At 36.7% G+C, this 16,156-nt stretch overlaps 1 long non-coding RNA gene across 8 annotated transcripts in view; it reads right to left on the bottom strand.

Annotated features, from left to right (window-relative positions):
• The window catches only part of LOC110345494 (uncharacterized), a 326,656-nt gene that overhangs the window by 51,331 nt on the left and 259,169 nt on the right, over window positions 1-16,156 (bottom strand). For all 8 annotated transcript variants that reach the window (XR_015446886.1, XR_015446889.1, XR_015446887.1 and 5 more), the window contains one exon: window positions 992-1,085. This is a non-coding gene — a long non-coding RNA (uncharacterized LOC110345494). The remainder of the gene's footprint in view (window positions 1-991; window positions 1,086-16,156) is intronic.

Here is a 16,156-nt window from a genome sequence, read left to right as displayed (position 1 = left end):
ATTCTTTCATTTCCTAAGAGTCTGTTCTCAAGCATTATGTATTTTTTAAAAAGAGAAAGCTTCCTAAGTAACGAAATGTTTCTGAAAAAGCAAAAGTTCTAAGTAAATATATTATCATTTCTATACCAAAATATTACAGAAAAAAGTTACCATTTAGTCTTTTAAATATATTCCTCCGAAGCGTCATCTCAAATGTCTTCACATGAATGGACCATCAGCATCACCATTTTGCCTTCAGTGGCTATATATTCTTCTTTTCACAAAAGTATACTGGATAAAACTCTAAGTGTTTGCCTTCCGCAAGTGTTCAATGGTACACTCATCTCTACTTTATACATGGAAAACTGGGCATCAGTAAGAATAAGAAACTTGACCAAGAATACTTTCTCCCTTTGACATCACTGTATCTCTAGGCCCCAGAGAATAACAGGCACTCAGTAAATAGTCATGGGGTCAATGCTGGAGTGCTGGCCCAGAGACTGAAAGCCAGGAGAATGCAGGTCAGAGCCAGGTCTTTTTTCACTCTACTTTCTTTCTCCTCGGCTGTAAGAGTCAGGAAGTCAAGAGGTGAGGCAGAAGAGACCCAGGCTTCTAAGCCTCCTTACCCTATTGGCTCTGGAAAATGTCTGTCATTCAGGGATTATAAAAAAGTATTGTAAAAAGACAAGAAAAATCAGAACAAGACTCAGGAATTCTAGTTTCACATCCTGACTCTGATGCTTACCATACACTAAGCTTTGCGAAGGCAACTTAGAGTCCCTAAACCTCAGTTTTCTCATCCATGTGATGGTACAATTAAGAGGACATGCTACTTGGCACTTAGTAGGCCCTCAGAATTTATATGCATTATCAAATACTAATAAAAGAGGTCATGATCTACATAGGCCTCGCAGACTATTTCCTGTGATCAGCTTGTTCACCCAGATAAGTTACCACTAGGGGACACTGAACTAGCAAGAAACTTAGAATAGACTGAAGGAAGTGAATATACCTGTTGGAGCTGGTGGCTTCTCATCAGTGGAGTACTTGTTGAACTGGAGTATTGTGAGAAGGGCTTCCTCTAAGGATTCTTAAGCAGTCCAAGTCTATAAGGAAAGAATTCCATTTCAATGCTGTGGTTAGGTGGCAGCATCAGTATTTGCATGTGTCTCATCATTGTCACAACACCCACTGAAAGATGACAATCTTCTCCTGCACTTTCTAATGGTGGTGGGGTGTCGGGAGCCATTGTACATAATTTTGGGGAAAAAAATCATTTCACAATTAAATTATGATTAGGGCTGTATGAGGCCTAGTCTTCTTGCCTGTGGGCCAGCTATGGCATGCCGAAACATAACTCCATTTCGCCTCTGGTCACAGCTGAGTCCTCAATGATCTCCTGATGCTGTGACGCTCAAGGGCAAGATTATATGAGCTGAAGACATCCTGGTTCTTTGAGAACCAAGTAGTAATACAAAAAGAGAAAGGTTTCACCTGGGGAGGGACAGATTCCTTATAGGCTTAACTCATCCCACCTACTGTTGTAAGAATGGTTTTACTCATTTTACCTTTCTAATCAACATAAGCTCCTCATGGACCTAAGATCCTCATCAGCATAAGATCCTCATTGTCACAGGATTACTGCCACCCTCTGAGATATCCAATACTTCCTCTGATTATAAAACCTTTGTTAATTTAAGATTATTGCCACCCTCTAAGTCATCTGATACTCCCTACAAACCCAATAGTGGCAAGCTCGGAGTACCTTTATCTTTGCTGTCTAGAGCACCACTGATCAGGCCCAAGACCCAGCCTTTTCTCTAAGTCTCATTTCCTGTCTTTATTCTCTAATTAGCCTTGTGCTGTCTTGGCTCACAGAAGACCAGGACCCACTGCAGGGGTTCTGATAATGTCCCCTTTCTCATTACCTATAGTGGGGTCTAGGCTTAATCAGCAACCTTTCTCAGCATCTTTACTAATATCTTGAGACTGAAACTTCTGATAGCCTCCTTGTGTACACTGAGCAGGAAATAGTATTTGCTTTGCTCATGTAGTTATTTACGTACATATAAAGCCATATAAAGCCATATCAGTTGTTTCTTTTTTGACCTGAACCAAAAATGATGAAATCTCTTAGACATATTCCACTGGGGACAGCTCCTACCCCTGTATTTTTTCTTAACACAAGACAGAATCATTCTTCCTTCCCCTACACTGAGTCGTGTTTCACAAATTTTCTGTTTTAGATTACAAAAATATTTAACAGTAAAGATAGTGTCCTATGATGTAACACTTAATTCAATAAAGGTTCCACTTCCCAAGGCTGATCTTGATTAACATGACCATATAATTTATTATGCACAGAGACTTTTTGAAAGTAAAAAAGAAATGTTAATAATAATTATGACAGACCACAGGCAAAAATGGAGTTTGTGATCCCTTGGTGCTTTTAGAGTCTATAGAGACACCTGCTATCTAAACATTTTACCTTGAAAAGAATCCTCCCTCGAAAAATTTTTACATGAAGAGTATTGGTGCTTATTTTGTACAGACAAGACTGCCTTGGTCCCCAGGGAAGTTGAGGGTGGGTGGAATATAGTCTGCCTGTCTCTCTCTCTCTCTCTCTCTCACACACACACACACACACACACACACACACACACACACACACACACATACATCTATAAGCCCTTGTAAACCATTCTTTTAAAAGTCTCTGGTAGCTACTTTTCTTATAAAGATCTTCTCCCTTAACTCCTCCCCCCAAGTAAACCATATGACTATGCTTATCTTCTCTCTGTGACTTTTCAAAATATTTGTTATTGTCATTTCAAAATAACTCTTTTACCAGTTCCTCTTCTAAACAACAGTTATAATTCATTTTGCTAGAATGAAAATGATATACTAACTATTCAATTAATGTCCCCTAAACATTAAAATTGTGCCTCTGCTTATTTAATGTGAATATAGAATTACAAAGAGATGGAGGTAATGATGGTCTGCAGAAGAGATGGATTGGGCTACAAGATGCCCAGGTTACAGATGTCTGTGACATTATACAGGTACACACCATCCATTGGATGATTTGCAAATGAACAACAGTCAGAAAACTAACTGGAAAATTCCACTGCAAGGAAATGAACTGCATGAGCCAGTTGAATATTACATATTAAAATTCAGACTGAAAAAGGAAGTAGAAGAAAGAGGAAAGAAGACAAAAGACAAGAGTTATGTTTTGTTGTTTTTTGTTTCCTGGGCACACAACAAACAGAAATTAGAACATTTGCCATAAAAAAAGTTATCTTGATTCTTCAAATTACTCCTTAATCCCTTCAGGTAGGAGGCAAGATTATAGAGATATATGTATGCATGCATATGTATGTATACACACATACATAACTACCAAAGTAAAAAAAATGCCTCTTGTATTAAAAATGTGTTCAAATTTTCTAACCATGTCCTTTTTTCTTTTTTGGAGCAGGAGACACTTCTACTGTGATTTTAACTAGCCTGTTGTTCAAAATGGAAGATTCTAAAAACTTTCAGAAATCCTTCAGGGTCACAAACTAGAGGATAAAAAGAGCTCCAATTAAGAGGTAACTCTCATGAACAACTTGCAGCTAGCATTCCAGACATAACCCAGCTGTGTGCAAGAAAATCTGAAAACCGGCTCTGGATTTCCCTGAATAGTCCCCACCCTGATCAACCACACATATATTTATTCAATGATTTCATCTGTTGTCCTAAATAAAAACTTGCACATATTATTATTTAAAATAAAAAGTTGCACAATCGGTTTGGTCCAAACATTCACCCCAACTCTGACACCCGCTCTATGGCTCTCTTCCCTGTCTTGCCGCCCTCCACTCACCAGCAGCGCAGAGTATTCAGGCAGCAAGACCCATCATTATTTCTCTAGGGACCCTGAACACTGAACTTCTGTTTGTAAGTTCAGTTCCCAAACATTACCTCTGAACATTCAACTCACAGTAAGAACCTATTCACTAATTTAGTCTCCATGAATACACTATACACAGCCCCTTATTTTCTGGCAAGAACTAAGATAAACAAAAAATAAAAGATCACAAATGTTTTCCTCATAAATAAAAAGGCGTTATCCAAAGAGCCTCTTGTCCAGAGGCACAGAGGTGGTCAAGAAAAAGAAAAGAAAAAAAGAAAAAAAAAACCTTCCTGAACACTAAAGTACAATTTTGTGTCCGAGGGTGGTGCAAAGTTTGCTGCCAGGGCACGTAGGCATTATAATTATAAATTAGCCGATTCTCCCAGGTCCTGCCGGGCACCAAGAACATTTGGCTGTGTTTGCATCAATTTACCTGAAGTTATTGCTCAGGAAACAGGCTTATGTTCCTCACTTAACATGTTCTTTTTAAAGCACTAGAATTGGCTCACTAAAAGAGCCTTTTGTAAAGTAATGAAAGTTTTGCTGGTGTGAATTTTACCCTACTAATTGCTGAACTCCTTTTTTAGTGTATAGGATTTCCTCAAAGTTAAATGCCCTCATTCAGTGATTTGACACAAAGGACATACCACGTTAAATTTCCCGTAAAATCTAAAAAATCGAAGAGAAAGTAAAATCCATTACCGAGTCTTTTCCTTCTTATGAGGTAAGAGAAAACTGCTCTTTCGTTTGTACATTAACCCTCAGTGTGCCGGCATCATCTTCCCCTGCAGTGGCCATGTCCACAAGAATATCTAGGAGTGAAGCTAAGACTTGCTGCTTACCATTAAAGAAGCTGCAGTTATTAAAATTAACTTCATTCTTCTGATCAAATTTATCATGTTGCAAAAACAAATCAACAATTGTTAATTGTATGAAAGGTCCTGGTCTAGTGTCAGGCCCTCTTATGGACCTATAGGTGTGACAGGGGGTTGTTTTCCTTCTGCGGATCAGCAGAGTCCTGACCACACCAACTGGAGCATTCACGTAGGTTGGAAGGGCAAGAAGGGTATGAAGGTAACTCTAACATGGGGGTGATGGACTGACTCAACTAACCCACTGTAACTACTCAGCCCTTACAGAACTTCCCTTTCTGGTTGCAGGCAAACCTTGAGAAGCTTCCCAAATTCTATTTTACCAGTTTTTCCATTTACTCTAGTTCGTGTAAGAAACAACTAATACCCCTAATGGTTGTCTCTTGCTGCAATGAAACATTAAGTAAGTCTCGACTGGGATGTTTCAACAGGCATGTAAAGGGACAGAGTTCTCTATAAGAGAGGGGTCACAGTATAAACAACATTTTAAGACAATTGTGCTTCAAAAGTGGGTTCTCTCTACCAAAACAGGACAGAACACTTCCTGGGCAAGTCTTTTTGCCTTTAATCCAGTATTTCACACCCTTCTGAAAAGGAAAAAAGTTCAGGTATGACAACTTTCCAAATGTGTTGTGTTTTGTTTAAGAAAAAGGAACTATATGAGCATTTCAGATTGTCTCCAGAATAGACTTCCTTTTAAGCCTCAGGGTAACATATGTATTGGCTTCCATGCCTCTGAGCTTTCCCAAGGGAGAGTATACCCCAGTTCTGGTGAGAATATCAGCTTTCTCTTATAAGAACTGGCAGAGCTGAAAAATAATTCCTTCATCTAGAGCCTTCACCCAAGCATATTATTATCTTAGTAATCTATTTCATTAAAAAAACATTTGATCAAAATTAAGTTAAGATGTCTGATAAACTGGAACCTTCACTGTTTGGTTTCATTTTTCACAAGTTCAAATTTCACATGCACTTCAAGGAGATGAATGTAAGATATCTGAATGAAAACACACATCCTTGATGGTTTGGCAAAACTTTTCAGTTATACAGACCTAAGACTTTGATTTAGAGCAATCCTTAAAGACTGTCTAGTCCCGTAGAGAAACTAAGGTCTACTCAGGTCACCCCGTGTGCTAAAGGTTATAAGCAGACTAAAATCTCTCCTACCTTGTGGTCTAAAGCACCTCCTATTATATAATACTGTCATTATTTAGCTCATATTCAACTGAATCTACTCTCAATTTTCACAAATATTCTAACACTTACCAAGTTTACATAAAACATTTTATAACCAGCTAGCATTTGAGGTAAGAACTATCATCTTGCAAAAAAATTAGTACAGTATTTGATAAATCAAATCACCTGGTTTTCTGACATATTATATCCCTTCAATCAAAGCTCTGAAGCTAGAGAAACTCAAGAATAAATCCAGAAAAATAAATTGACAGAGTTGGCCCCATTAAACATGGTAGGTGTCAAGGCCACTGTTCCAAGGGGTGGGTGAGGGAATGGCCAATCAAAGGCACCCATCTAGGGGTGAGAAAGCAGCATAAGACTGGAACAGAGGTGAAATACTCAGAGCCAGAAACCCACCCCTGGCCTCAGATTAACTGCCTAGCCTTAGAAGAACTAAGATCCTTCAAAATAGTTCTGCCAAAAAACAGCAACAAACACAATAATCCCTGGGAACACTAATGTTTTTTAATGTCTTCATATTACTAGAAACTTCTGAATTATATCTCCTCTCCTGCCCCTACCCACAGCATTATATAATCCAGTTATGCAACCATTCTATGACATTTCAATAGCCTTTTTATATTTTACTGAAACTTATTTTTTGCACTTCCCAAAATGAATAATGAAAATGTCTAAAGGCATATGACTATCAAATATTAAAAGTCATATGTAGCTGAAGATAAGCCCCTAAACTAACTCCTATGGTCTTTTCTCCAGCTGCATGTATGTAAGTTCAACCATGCATGGACACAAACACACACACATGCACCAAAATATATGGAATGTTACAAATGGTTGGGAAAAAAATGGGAAGGCAGTTTTTATCCAGACAGTGCAGAATCTCTCAAATAAACCAAACTGTACAAGTCACTTCATCCATCAGTAAGGGCAAAGCATCACTGTAGTGGCTATCTGCTACCACAAAAGTTCTTTTTAAAATGGAACTTGCCTACCAAATATTAAACTTAAATGCCACATTGTGGCTTTGGAAGGAAAAAAAGAAAGTCAATTTCCAAATGTTCTAGGGAATCCCTCCATCCCAAGGTACACTGGGTGGCTAATTGTACTAACTGTCCACAAGACAGGCAGAGCACCCTACACCCTCGACAGATTCAAAGGTCATCTTCTACAGCAATTTCAAATTCAACCCTCTCATTTTAAAGAAAAGGAAACAGGTCCAGCAACAGATGTCAGTTGTCCAAGCTGTTTCCCCTTGGATCATTTTCTCTAAGACACAAATAACAAGTGAAACAAGAGCAAATTAGAATCTTCATAGTAACACGACAGTCTTACGGAGATCTTCCTGATTTTATCATTGTGCATGCAGTCTACTGACTGAATAATTACACTGCAAAACATATCCCTTGACCATACCACAAGGATTGTAATTCCTATTCGTTATAGTTTAGATATAATGTACCTCCAAGTCTTATACTCGAAGATGGGGCTTTTGGAAGATGACAGGATCATGGGGGCATTATACTCATCAGTGGATCATATGACTAATGAGTTCAAAGCTGAATGTGTTATTAAGAAGTAGGGTCAAAAGAGGCAGGGGCTCTAGGGCAGAGAAACTGAGCCGCGCGGGTGACAGAAGCACCCCCCCCACCATGGAAATGAGAAGACAGGTAAACAAGCCTCAAAAACAGACTTCTGGATCACCTACAGCAACCCCAATGGGAAATGAGATGGAACAATCTGGTACTCAATCACCTGGACTCTCTGAACTGGCAACAAAAGAGGATCTGGGAAAAATGAAATCAGAAATCCTTACTCAGATAACAGCAAAGATTGTGCTCATAGTACAAGACATGATTCATAAATCTAGAGAGGACACAGATAAAAAAATAGAGGATCTGAGGAACATGATGGAATCCCAACATAGGAAACAAACGGAATCCATAAAACAGATGCAAAAAGATTTCCAAGAGATTAAAAACTCCATTGAAAGTCTGTGCAGCAGAATGAACCAATGTGAGGATAGAATTTCAGATATAGAAGAAAAGATTGCAATTAGTGACTAGGAAAAGAAAAATTGCTTTAAAATTGTAAAGGAACGCGAGAAATCAATCCAGCAGCTGCTAGACGTTCCAAAGAAGAATAACATAAGACTGATTGGAGTCAATAAAGAAAGAGGAGAGAGTGCAGATGACATAAAAAAACTGTCCACAGAAGTGATGGCAGAAAACTTTCCAAGGAGAGGAGAAGAACTTGACATACAGATAAGTGAGGCATATAGGACTCCAGTTAGCCTTGATCAAAAAAAATCTACACCTAGGCATATAATAGTTAAGATTCCAGAAATCCAACAGAAGAAGAAAATTCTACAAGCAGTGAGAGAAAAGAAACAAATCACCTACAAAGGAAAGTCCATCAGAATCACAGCAGACTTCTCAATGCAAACCTTCAAGGCAAGAAGAGCTTGGAGTGAGGTATTTCAAGCCCTAAAGGAAAACAGCCTCCAACCCAGATTGATGTACCCTGCAAAACTATCTTTCAAAATTGATGGAGAAATAAGATACTTTCATGATAAAGAGCACCTCAGAAACTTCATGAATATCAAACCGGCACTCCAAAAAATTTTAGACAATATCCTAGGAAAAGACAGGGAGGATCACAACCCTAGGAAACCCAGCAGAATGAATCCATTGGGCATGACAAATTAAACACAAAGGAGGAGAATCCAACAAAAAGAAAAAGTCATGACTAGGCTTTTAAAACTTTTAACTTCATCTCCCTAATGAGTGTATAATTCAATCTTGTTATTGTACTGATTAGCATTTTTCTGATTCTAGAGTTGCACACCTTTCGTTGTGCTATACTGGCTATTTATCATCTTCTTATGTCTACATTTTAATTGGGTTGTCTATTAATGAGTTCTAAGAATTCTTTATATATTCTGTTCATAGGTTATATGCATTGTAAATATGGTCTGTTTAAGGACTACTTTTCATTTTATGATGTCATTTAAAGTTCTAAATTTTGATGGAATCTCATTTATCAATTTGTTTCTTTTATACATCATGTCTTTTGTATCCTAGGTAGTTCTTGCCTACCCTGAATTCATAAACATTTTCCCTTATAATTTCTTCTTAAAGTTTTATACTTTTAGGCTTTCATATTTAGGTTCATAGATCCCTTCAAGTTATTTTCATGTATGGAAAAAAAGGGTTGAGGTTAATTTTTTATATACAGATACCAAGTGTTCTAGTGCCATTTGCTGATAACACTATCTCTTCCTCGGCTCTTGAATTGAGTTTATATTCTATAAAATGCTAATGTTAAATAATCTTTCAAAACTCAGTGGACCATATATGTGTGGTTCTATTTCTAGATTCTCTGTTTTATTCCAATGATCTATATGTCTTTCCTTACACCAACACTGCCTTGATTACTGTAGCTTTAGAAGAAGTCTTAAAATTAGGTTCTAAACATCTTCCAACACTGTTTTTTTTGTTTTTAACTTTTCTAGGTCCTTTGTACTCCTACATAACTTTTAAATTTCAATATCCAATTCTTCATTTATAGCAAGTATACACAGACCTGAATTTTTATATATACCTTGTGTTATCTAATCCTGCTAAATTCAAATACAAGTTCTAGGGGCTCCTAGAGATTTCTTAGTATTTTCTCTGTAGATGATCATTTCATCCACATACAAAGATTTTGCTTCTACCTTGCCAATCCTATCCTAATTGTGTCATTTTATTGCCAGACTATTTTGGTTGGGCCTAAGTTTCAAAGTTTAATGGACAGATAAAGAGTAAGCATATCTGCCCTTGTTCCCCACCCTAAGGAGAAAGCATTGTATCTTCTCCATTCATACAAGGCGATCTCACTGGAAGTATGGAGTATATGTGTTTAATTTGTTGAAAAGTTTCTGTTGTACTTCTAGTCTCCTGATAGCTTTTACCATAAACAGCTGTAGAATTTGGTCCAATACTTTTTCTCCAACTAGTGACAGGATCATATGGTTTTTTCCTTTCCTCTGTTAAAATGATGACTTTTGGGGGTGGATCTTCCAATGCTGAACCAACACTGTCATCCCTATAACAAAACCACTTTCTACATCCTGCCAGATCTGACTTCTAATAGTTTGTTTTGTTAAACAAATTTCTATCTATGTTCCTACTTTTTTCTTCTATTATCTTTATCCAGCTTTAGGATTAGCACAATGTTGAGTTCCTAAAATGAGGGGAGAAGTGTTCCTTCTTTTTTCTGCTTTAAATGTTTGATATCATTTGTCAGTTAAAATGCATATGAGCCTGTTATTGTCATATAGGTAGGTTTTCAAGCTAGCTATCTACTTTCTTTAATAGGTGCTATTCAAATTTTATATCTCCTCCAGAGTTAGTTTCATTAATTTGTCTTCCAAGGTACTTCTTAGAAGTTGTCAAATTTATTTCAAAACAGATTTTTGAAACATGCTTTCTATATCCTTTTTAATTCTGTAAAATCTGTGGTAATGTCTCCTAGATCTTGTAATTTAAATTGATATTGTAATTTTAAAAATGTATAATTGATATTGTATAACAGGAAGAAAAGGTCTAAAGGAGCAGGGGAAGTGGGAGGGGTAGGGGAAAGGAAAAAATGGAAAAGAAAAAATATGAGAAAAGGAAAAATATGGAAACAAAGTCTTTGCAAATAGGGAAGGGTGGAGGGGTGAAGGGAGGGCAAGGGAAGGGGGAAAAAAAAGAACCAAGATACTCATGTAAAGGTACAAGATCCCAATGATGAATGTAACTGTATTTTATACTGAAAATGTACCAATAAACTTAATGGGAAAAAATAAAAGAGGCAGGGGCTGGAACATAGCAATGTGAGGAAGAGAAGAAGGAGGGAAGTGGATCCTTGAGAGCCAAAAATGATCTGAAATAAGAATTGCAGCCCACAAGGAGAGTGAAGAGAGGGATCTCAGTGCAGAAAAGGGAGGTGGCAAAAGGCACTTTCTTCCTGAGCCCTGGCTCACAGTGTGGGAGGGGCGGCTTGAACCTGCAGGCACACAGTGACTATTGGCAACCCCAGAAGCCTCCATTGAGAAACACACAAGTGGAATGGAGCAGTGGATGGTGTGGACTGTAGTGAGTGTTGTTTTTCTGGTTCAGACATCCCCTAGGAGAGGGCAATTGGTTGGTCGCCATTTTGGAAAGGAATCAACTGAACTCAGAACTCAGAGCAGCTGTGAGTTGGCTCCAACTAGCAGCTCCCAGTGTCAGGGTGAGATGTAGCCAAGTTCAAGCTGGCAGGTCAGGAAGCCAAGTTCAAGCCAGCAGGGAGCCTAGTTCAAGCCAGCAAGAGGCACCTGGAGTGTGGCAGGCTGAGTTACTCAGGTCCCAGCCCCAAAAGCAGAAAGCAGAAGCAGCCTGAACTTCAGGGGAATTAAAGGGACAGGCTTGCTGGAACTATCTACCATCCCATCATAATTCTACCACTGGTTTGCTAGGATGAATTAACATGGATTCAGGCTCTGTCTGCCCCTTCTGTCTACCAGTGACAGAAGAGGCACATCCTGAAGAGAATATATTTTTCTTTGTTTGCTTTGCTTTTTTTTTCTTTTTCTTGATAGTTTCTTCTTCTTTTTATGAGTGTGCACATTGTCTCCAGTTTTTTGTTGTTGTTTTGTTCTGTTCTTGTTTCTGTTTCTTCCCTCTTTTTTTCCCTCCTGTCTTCTTCACATTTCCCAGAGCATATGTAATACTCCTTTGTATTCCAGCCTTGTTTCTACTCTCTTTCTCTTCTGCTTCTCTATTTTTCACCTAGGCCCTTTCAAATTTTCTCTCCTGAGAGTAAATTTACCATATTGAGGGAATATTTACTGTATACAATTTTCTGGTTTGTTTTAAATTTTGTTTTATAACTAAAAATCTTGTTCATACACTTGAAGGTAGCAAATTAATACTTACCACTGTTTGCCATTTGCTAGGCTGTTTGATGCTACTGTTATTACTGATTGTCCTACTTCAGCCAAGGTGACATAATTATTCTAATCAGTTATTCTCACTTGTATGCCAAAACTGAGATTGCTTGAGGGTCATAAACAATACTATAAGCCAGTGCCAAAGAAACAGGGGCTAGGCCATGTAGGCAGCAACTTCTTACCTCCAATAAATTGAAGAAGTAGGATCTTGCAACAGACTAGAAACCCAAAAGCCATCTATGCCTGGAAGGCATCTCTGAGAAGTGGTCATTTCCTTTGAGTTCTTAATAATAGCAATAAAGCTACCTACCATAAACAGTTTATAAGCATCAACACAAAAATTAAACTTAAAAAATAGAAAATGAGAAGACACAGAAGCAAGGTACAACCCCAGACTTTCACCTCACCAATGAGATGGAAGAATTTGAAAGCCAACCACTTGCACTTGCTGAAGCACTAACAGTGGAAGTAACAGAGCAGAAGAATGAGACTCTAGAAAAAAATAAAATCAGAAATAATTTCTCAGATAACTATACAGATGATGATAATAATGAAGAACATGGTTAGCTAATCTGGAGTAGATGCAGATAAAAATAAAAGAGGTTAGAAAAATGATGGAAGCCATGAATTCCCAGCATAGGAAAGAAATGTAATCCATGAAACAGATTCAAACAGATATCCAGGAGATTAAAAATTCTATTGAAAGTATACACAGCAGAATGAGCCAATATGAGGACAGAATATCAGATCTAGAAGACAGGATTGTGGTTAGTGATCATAAAAAGAAAGATTTCTTCAAAATAGCAAAAGACCATGAAAAATCAATCCAATAGCTGTTAGATGATGCAAAGAGGAATAAAATAAGATTGATTAGAGTCAATATAAAAGCAGGAAATAGCACAAATGACATATAAAACTGTTCACAGAAGTAATGGCAGAAAATTTCCCAAGCATAGCAAAAGAACTTAATTTATAGATAAGCAAGGCATATAAAATTCCAATTAGCCATGATCAAAAAAATCTACACCAAATTATATAACAGTCAAGAGTCCCGAAATTCAACACAAAAACAGAATATTAAAAGCTGTTAGAGAAAAGAAACAAATCACTTACAAAGGAAAGTCCATCAGAATCACAGCAGACTTCTCAACACAAACCCTTAAGTCAAGGAGAGCTTGGAGTGAAGTATTTCAAGCCCTAAAAGAAAACAACCTCCAACTCAGACTGATGTACCCCACAAAACTATTTTTCAAATTTGATGGAGAAATAAGATCTTTTATGACAAAGTACACTTGAAGAAATTCATGACCACCAAACCAGCACTGAAAAATATTCTGAAGGATGTTCTAGAAATAGACAACAAAGAATATAACTCCATGAACCCCAGAAGAATGAATCCAACAGGCAAATCAAGTAATTAAAAAGAAGGAATACAAAGGGGAGGGGGAAGGGAGAGGGGTAGGGGAAAAGAAAGAAGGGAATGGAATTAATATGGGAAAAAGAAAAATGGAAACAAAGTCTTTGTAGATAGAGAGGAGTGGAAGCATTGAAGGGAGGCCAGGGGAATGGAGAAAAGAGCCAAGATGGATTATGTAAAGGTGCAAATTTCCAATAGTGAATGTCATTATATTGTATTCCTTAAATGTACTAATAAAATTAATTTTTTAAAAAAAGAACAGATAGAAATGAAACCAACAACAGAAAATATCATGACAAGGATAAGTCAATACATATCAGTTATAACCATCAATATACATGGTCTCAATTCACCAATTAAAAGAAACAGATTGGCAGACTGGATCAAGAAATAAGATGCAACAATATGATGCATACAAGAAACATGTTTAACTTAAAAAGAAATTCATAGACTGAAGATCAAAGAATGGACAACAATAGTCCATGTGAAAGGAATCCAGAAAAAATCAGGGGTAGCTATTCTATTTACAGTCAAAGTGGATTTCAAGTCAAGGCTGATCAAGAGAGACAAAAAAAGGTCACTACATCCTTGTTAAGGGAGTAATCCAAGAAGAAGGGCTAACAATGATAAATACATATGCACCAAATACCAGCACACCCAACTATATAAAACAAATATTAATGGACATGAAATATCAAATAAGCATTAATATAATAGTAATGGTGGACTTCAATACACCATAGTCACAAATACACAGATCAACTAGATAAAAAATCAACAAAGAAATATCAGAACTGAACCAAACATTTAAACAAATGGACTTAGTAGATGTTTATAGAATATTCCACCCAACAACAGCAGAATATACATTCTTCTCAGCTGCACAAGGGACATTATCCAAAATAGACCACATACTAGTTAATAGAACATGCTTAAGTAAATGCAAAGGAATTTGAATTATCTCATGCATATTATCAGGCCATAGTGCAATGAAATTGGAAATCAATGGTAAAAGAAACCACAAAAACTTCATGAACACATGGAAATTAAATAACACCTTCCTGAACAACCAATGGGTCACAGATGAAACTAAAGAAGAAATTAGACAGTTTCCACAATTAAATGTTAATGCCAATACAACATGCCATAACTTATGAGACTAAATGAAAGCAGTCCTATGAGGGAAATTTATAGCTATGAATTCCCATATCAGAAAAACAGAGTGAGCTCAAATAAACAACTTAATGTTGAACCACAAGCTTCTAGAAAAGGAGAACAAGTCAAGCCCAAAGCTCATATGAAGGAGGAAATTACAAAGATCAGAGCAGAAATTAATGCAATTAAAACAGAGAAAAAATACGAAGAATCAATGAATCAAAGAGTTGCTTCTTTGAAAGATTAAATAAAATTGACAAATTCTTAGCCAGTCTTACAAAAAAGGAAAGAAAAAATTCAAATTTATACAATTAGGAATGAAAAAGGTGAGATCACAACAAATCCTGCAGAAATCCAGAAGATCATTAGTACCTACTTTGAGAACCTGTATTCTAACAAGATGGAAAACACAGAAGAAATGGACAGATTCCTAGATATATATGAATTATTAACACTCAATCAAAAAGATATAAAAATTCTAAATAACCCAATATCCAATGAAATTGAAGATCTAATTAAAAATCTACCGACATGGAAAAGCCCAAGTCCTGACAGATTCACTGTTCAATTTACAAGAAATTTAGAGAAGATCTAATGCCACTACTCTTCAAACTCTTTAATGAAGTAGAAAGGGAAGCAATATTCCCAAACTCATTCCTGTAAGCAAGCATTACATTGACACCAAAACCAGAGAAGGATCCAATCAAAAAAGAGAGACACAGGCCAATCTCCCTAAAGAACATAGATGCAAAAATCCTCAATAAGATACTAGCAAACAGAATGGAGCAAATCATCAAGAAGATTATATACCATGCCCAAGTAGGATTCATTCCAGGGATTCAGGGATGGTTCAACATACACAAATCAATAAATGTTATACACCATATCAACAGGGCCAAAGACAAAAATTACATGATCATCTCAAGAAACACAGAAAAAGTATTTGACAAAGTCCAACACCCATTCATGATAAAAACTCTACAGAATATTGGAATAGCACGTCTTTATCTCAATTTCATAAAAGCCATCTATGACAAACAACAGCCAACATAATACTAAAGGGTCAAAAATTGAAAGCTTTCACTCTAAAATCAGGAACAAGATAAAGATGTCCACTATTACCACTCCTATTGAACGTAGTTCTGGAAACATTAGTCAGAGAAATTAGACAAGAGAAAGAAATGAAAGGAATAAGGATAGGAAAGGAAGAAGTAATTACCATTATTTGCAGATAACATGATACCTTACATAAAAGACCCTAAAAACTCCACCAAAAGACATCTAGATTTAATAACTAAATTCAATACCATAACTAGATAGAAAGTCAATACTCAAAAATCAATAGCATTCCCATACACAAATAACAAACTTACTGAGAGAGAAATTAGGAAAACTATACCTTTCACAATAGCATTGAAAAAAATGAAACACTTAGCAATTGATCTAACAAAGGAAGTAAAAGTCCTTTACATTGAAAACTACAGCACTCTGAAAAAGGAGACCAAAGAGGATCTCAGAAAATGGAAGATATCCCTTGTTCTTGGGTAGGAAGAACCAATATAGTGAAAATGGCTATACTTTCAAATTTGTTATGCAGATTTAATGTGATCCCCCCATCAAAATACCAATAACATACAGAATTAGAGAAAACAATCCTGAAATTCATTTGGAACCAGAAG

Source organism: Heterocephalus glaber, unplaced genomic scaffold, assembly GCF_053883595.1.
Source record: "Heterocephalus glaber isolate CG9 unplaced genomic scaffold, H.glaber_assembly_v1.0 deba00001733, whole genome shotgun sequence".
Classification (NCBI taxonomy): domain Eukaryota; kingdom Metazoa; phylum Chordata; class Mammalia; order Rodentia; family Bathyergidae; genus Heterocephalus; species Heterocephalus glaber.
Note: the sequence above shows the minus strand (reverse complement) of the source record. Positions and strands in the feature narration are given on the sequence as shown.